The sequence below is a fragment of the Taudactylus pleione genome, unplaced genomic scaffold (genome assembly GCF_031769625.1).
Source record: "Taudactylus pleione unplaced genomic scaffold, aTauple2 ptg000026l, whole genome shotgun sequence".
Lineage (NCBI taxonomy): Eukaryota > Metazoa > Chordata > Amphibia > Anura > Myobatrachidae > Taudactylus > Taudactylus pleione.
Window position 1 is genome coordinate 33092353 of NW_028284428.1, and position 6851 is coordinate 33099203.

The following is a 6851-nucleotide window of genomic DNA, read 5'->3' on the forward strand; positions in this document are numbered from 1 at the left end:
TCGTACATAAATGGGAATAGGCAGTGCAGCTGCTTCAGGATCTCAGACAAGATGGCAGCCCACATGCATGGGACTGCAGTGCTGTTGAGAAGAAGTGGAGTGGACGGTGACTCTCTGACCATCCCACCCGGTAAGCAGTACATACGGTCCAGCAAGTGAGGCTTATATTCTGCTATGGAAATGCAGGCGGTCATAGGGATTCTTAAATTATCCCTAAATAGAGTCTACCATTCTAATACATATGTTCTCTTGTAACATTATACTTTAAAGTGTTTCTCCATACTGCCAATGTTCAGTATTGACATGAAGAGGTGGAATGCGATCGTTCAAAAGTTACCTCTAGCCAATCACAAGCCAGCTTCCTCACATTACATCATAATAGCTATTTTTGGGGGGTTCATGTGTGATCCAACTAAAATTGTTATGAAAAAGAGTTTCATATCACTTTTTAGAATCAGCATTTTTCCTTCTATAATTAATGTTCTAATAATTACTCATGACTCAAATTCTTTATACTTATGGTTTATATTGAATGTTGTATTAAATTAAATGATCCAGCTAAAATTGCTATGAATAAGAGTTTGATATTACACTTTGTTGAATCAGCATTTTTCTTTACATAATTAATGTTCTAATAATTACTCATGATTCAAATTATGTATACAGAGTTTATATTACTATTAGATAAGCAAAGTATTATTGGAGACAGTTGGATTCTTCTTATCAGAATGTAAGGCTTGAGTTATGCCTTGGAGTGGTCTTGTATTCAACATGTTCCACATACCTATTACGCCTTTGTCTTAAACAGCATAAATGTATAGTTTTACATTTATACCCTGAAGAAAAACAAGGAATTTGCCAGAATGCTTTGTTTAAGTTGCAACACAACTAAAAGAGTAAAGTGATGTTTTTTTCCCAGAAATCATTAGATAGTATGTGCCAACAAACATTTCTAAAAATGTAGAACAAATTATTCAGTCTGTTAGTACTTTGTGCCTTCATATTTACTCACAGCGTTCCCCAAGGACATTGCTGCAAATGACAGATGATCATTCTCTGCACTGGGAACACCAGATTAAACATTATCCTTGAAATAGAGCATCATTTTATAAAAAGTGCCTTTGCTGCTTTGCCACACTAAGAAAAAATCGCTTCCCTCGAAAATATATAGCCTCATGTTAATGCATTAAAAAGAAGGGGGAAAGGATTTATTTAATATTATAGAGACATGTATTATGACATTGTATATTCATATATAAAAATATGTGGATGAAACCAAGATTATACATATGCAGTAAGTAACAAATTATTAAATTGTCTATTACAAAAGTAATTGATTATCACATTCTATATTTATGTGTCAAGAGCAGCATTTGCTTTTTACAACATTGCAACATTGTATGTTTTTATGATGGTCTAATTGGACTGATATTTCAATTAGGTGACAACAAGGTGTGAGGTTCTGGTTTTGTTGTGGACCCGGGGTGGTGATAGGAGCAGACACAGAAGCAGATTTAAATGAAAATGTGGAACTTTTAATGAGTGGTTTAGTAGACATGGAAATGGCAAAAGAGAAAGTCCAGGTATAGCACTGAAGTGCACTTTGGGAACTGTAGTGAAACAAATGGGAGAATGTCCAGATAGTGACAGGCAGGAACAGTCCAGTATGCAGGTGTGGTGAGGCTGAAATGAATTACAGGCTGAAATGAATTACAGGCTGAGGTGAATTGCAGGCTGAGGTGAATTGCAGGCTGAGGTGAATAATGTCCAGAGGAAATGTAAGTGAAGGCAGGGTGCAGGGTAACAGCTGACACAGGTACTCAGGCAAGGGAGAGGCAATGGGAGGAAGCAGGGGATTCCAGCAGGGTGTGGAGCAGGTCAGGTAAAGCAGGCTTAGGCAGAGATCCAACAGGCAGACGGACAAGCTCAGGAACTCTCTCTCAGCTAGCGCTGAGAAACACGTTGCACTGGCAATGCAAGGTAGCACTGAACTCCCCTAAATACCCAGTGCTAAGCCGTGACTGGTCAGAGTGTGAGCATGTGACACGCTAGGATTGGCCGACTAGGTCACATGGCTGAAAGCAAGATGTCAGCACTCAAGCCAGAGTGGAACGGAAGCACCGCCAGGCCTACCCAGCACAGAGTGACAATATGCCCAAACAGGTCCATGCACAGCCGATGCTCCCTGCCAGTCACCAGCACCACCGCCAGACACCCCCCGCCAAACATCCTCACAGGTAACACCCACAAATATTAGAGAAACTATAACCTATAGATGTGATAGAGTAGGGGGCATCCAGTGCTCAATGATAAATCCATTTACAGGAGCTCAGTTAAAAGTCAATGATAATATATGTATGCAAATACATTTTAGGCTCTGAATGTAAGATCCTGTAATGCATATATTATATTCAATAGATAAAGAGAGACAGTTGGGATCCACTTAAGCTTGACACCCATCAGTAGATCAAGATCACCTATAATTTTCTCTCTCTCTCTCTCTATATATATATTTATTTTTTTATTTTTTTTACACTAGCTGTTGCCCACGGCTTCCCTACGATGAAATTGCTTCTGATAGCATTTTTTTTGTTTGAGGTGTGCTGGTTGTATTACTTTACATAGAGGCCCTGTTGTGGGAGCAGTGGTGTAACTATGCAGGGGGTGCGCTTGCTGTGGGGCCCAGCGGCTTAGGGGTCCCACCGGCCCAGTAAGCAACCCCCTGCACCTTACAGAATCCTCCGAGTCCTGGCCGCCGAAAATATTAATTACAAACTAGAGCAGCCACGGCGCAGTGAATGGCTTTGATTCATAAGCCCTCCCTGCGCTGCGTAGTGTGTCTCAGCCCCTCCTCTAGTCTATGTCATGTAACGTCACACCGTGTGATGTCACATAGGTGCCGCCGCGCACTTCACACTGGACTCTACCTGGGTGGGTGTCTACCACCGGCATTTACCCAATGATGGACTGAGGAAGAGGAGCCACTGACTTATTACTGGAGTGCTGTCTGGGGCTGCGCCGAACTGCCAGCAGCACCTGACCTGACCTTCCTGTCAGTGGGGAAAAGATCCGTGGTTGATGTAAGCCCCCCTGGAGGAGGAGGCGTGGCAGAGGGAGAGAGAAGAAGGTAACTAAACTACAGAACACTAAACATATGAAGGGGGTGGGGAGGAGTATTGTAATGGACATAGAGCGGAAGGTTTATAATAATGCACACAGAGAGGGGCAAAATAATGGACACAAGGGGGATGGATGGGACATAATGGACATAGGGAGAGAACATAATGGACACAGAGGGGGGACATAATAATGGACACAGAGGGGGGGACATAATAATGGACACAGAGGGGGGACATAATAATGGACACAGAGGGGGGACATAATAATGGACACAGAGGGGTGACATAGGTAATGGACACAGAGGGGGGACATAGGTAATGGACACAGCGGGGGGACATAACAATGGACACCGAGGACTCATGATAATGGCCGGGTTGGGTATAAAATCGCAGCAGCTGAAATACCGACGCCGGAAGTCCAAACAAGAAGAATCCTGATGGGGCAGGTAAGTTAGCTAACCCTACCTTTCTCCCTCCCCCCTAACCCTAACACCCCCTTGGTGGTGTCTAACCCCAAAAAATCCCAGGGTGGTGCCTAACCCTAAGTCCCCCCAGGAGATAGGTAATGGACACATAGGGGGGACATAATAATGGACACAGGTGAGGCATAATAATGGAAACAGAGGTGGGGCATAGGTAATGGACACAGAGAGGGACATAATAAAAGACACAGGGAAAGAACATAATAATGGAAACAGAGAGGGGACATAGGTAACGGACACAGAGAGGGAAATAATAATAGGTACAGGGAAAGAACATAATAATGGACACAGGAGGGGGTAAGGGGACACAACACAGTGCATACAGATGATGGAGTAGCACAATACAGAACATACAGATAAGTTCGGGAGCACAACACAGAACATACTGCATATATACATATAAACATATATACATGTAAATATATGTATATACTTTGTTTGAGACTTGAGTTGGGGGGCCCCTTAAAAATGTTGCTCTCGGACCCACAAAGTTCTAGTTACGCCCCTGTGCTGGAGTGACCAACGTTACCAGCAGCGCTATACAGACTGGTGGCAGCAGTGCCTTCACCCACCACTCACACCAAAGTCACTGTGTGCACCTCTCCCACAACCCCTTAATGGCCACGTGCATGGTGCCACACCTATCTCTTGCATTGATGATATCAATATTTCTTTTTTGTTTTTGTTATTGCTCAATTTTAACTTGGCGAATTGAGATGAAACAAGGTGCAGGATATTAGTAGGAGTTTCCACTTCAAAATGATGCAATTTACATGAAAATCGGTTAAGTGCGTGCAAGAATTTCTGGAAATGTGCAACAATTTTCATCTATTTATTTTTCATATTAATACATTTCACTTAGGGAAACATATATATTATGGTCTAATCATCTTTCTTTCTGGATATAAAATTATTGTACTTGTGCTGGAATAATACTGATAAGATATTTACATAATGCATGTATTATACAGTATACTCTATGTGATCATACTGCAGGTGTCCAATCTGGTATACTAAGAAACTAAGTGAGATGTTGTTATAAGGGACTAACCAAATCATTCATTCCTACATTTTCCAGATGACTGAGAGGACGTGTGGTGCTATTTATAGTATGTTCTTAGAATATTAATTTCCTGGAATCCAGAAAGAGATGAAACCTTTGCACACTGATAATATGGCACAATATGTGGAGTGCATATTGCACATACCACATACAATCTTGTGAACATGTGTGTAATTGAATCCCATAGCAATTCATTAATAAGAAGTGAGTACATGAAACATAAGGCCACAAATTAAAAAAATGTCTTAAAACAGCTCTGTTATAGGATAGTAACCAGACACCAAACCCATAGTGAGTTGTATTAAAAACATTCTATTTATAACACAATTTGGTTATTTTTGCCCGCAGATAGAAAACCCAAAGTATGTGGCTGCTATAAAGACTTTTTCCTGGAAACTGACCACATGCTAAGACAGGCAAAATGTTACCAATTCCTGATACTGTTTTACTGAGAACTGTTTCAAGTTAAACTAAATCTTAAAACACACACACACAACATCAATATCACCTAGGGGGAATGTAAAAGATTGTGAGTCGCCAGTGACTATACTATTGCTGAATGCTGGAACCCACAAAGAGTTTTCGTCGAGTTTCAGTGGAAACTTGTTGAATGTAATAGATTTACGAAACGGAAGTTAATTCAGGATCCGTTTGGCGATGTATGGTGGGTTAAAAAGCCACACTCACTGGCATTCCAGCGTGTTTCCAGTGTGTCTGTTTGAAACACATTTAGAATAAAAACATGTGTGGGGTACACTCCTCTAAGGTTATCCAGCACTAGCATTTGTGCCTAATCTGGTATAGGTTAAATCAGGGGAAGCAAAGTGCATGGGGTCCCCTAGATATTTCCTCTCTTCATCCATCCCTAAATTTAATAACATAAATAGCAAAAACTACCAAATTAGAACAGAGATGCCTCTGGCGAGGGTATAGAAAACAAAATTGAATAAAGCTTCTTGAGTCCTTTTGGTTGTATTTATCCCACACTTTTTGGAAAAGGTAGAAGGAATATTAATAAATGATGTCACAAAACTACAATTGCTGCAGTGTTTGGCTCCAAGCTTCCAGAAATCTTATTTGGTATCATCAGAGAACCCTAAGCAAAGGGAATGACTTCATTTCTTTGAATAGATATGCTGTCAGAGGTGATCGAGTTTTTCGTGTACTGTAGCCTCATGTATTCATTACATGGAGCTAAATAAAATAATTATTTAAAATCAAAAGCTGTCCTGTATCAAAGATATAAAGGCCCCCATACATGGTGCGATTTTTTACACGATTTGCCCGTTTTCGATCGATTAGAATGACCAATCATGTAAAAAGTGCCGTGTGTGGGCATAACAATGCCAATGCGCACCCCCCCCCCTAGACGTACATCGTTGTCGCAGATCAACTGAACCTGCAGGAAGATATCGACCTATCTTTCATAATTTGAATGCACACACATGGAATGATGTCATGCACGATACAGATGCTTGTAGCACGGACCAGGATGATCCGTGAAACTCGTCTATGTTGCTGTGTATTTCAATGACACAGATGCATGCCCAGACTAGGGAGATCCGTGCTACATGCATCTGTGTCATTGACACAGAAGCACAGATTCGATCAGTGAGACCCATCTGTGCTGCTGTGGTTAAAAAAAAAAAAAATTATTCCTGTGTAAAAAAGAAGGAAAAAAATGGCATGCCCCCACCCCCCCTTCCCCTCCCAAAGAGCAACTAGCCCCAGGCTTTTAGTGACCCAGTGCTGGTTGTGCTTAAATACAGGGGACAAACAACGTAGGGGGTCCCCTGTATTTAAGCACAACCAGCACTGGCTAGTCAGAACCAGCCTCGGTTGCCCAAATATGCTGGACAAATGTCGTAGGGGTCCCCCGTATTTTGCGCAACCAGCACATTATGTATATACAGTGCTTCTGTGTCTGCTAGGTATGCAGTCTGGAAGCCGATGGTGGAAATGCTGACCGCCGCTTCCTGACTGTGCAATCCCGACAGGGGACTAATGATAGGCATCGAAATCCCGACGCTTATTATTGCTACGCTGGGAGCCCGACGTCCGGCATACCGAACGAAGGTAAGCCGGGCTGCGGGCACCCCTAAGGGAGGGTTAGGGTTAGGGGGGAGAGGGTTAGGTATAGTTAGTTTACTTACCTGTCGGGTTCTTCACTGCTGCCAGTCTTCCGGC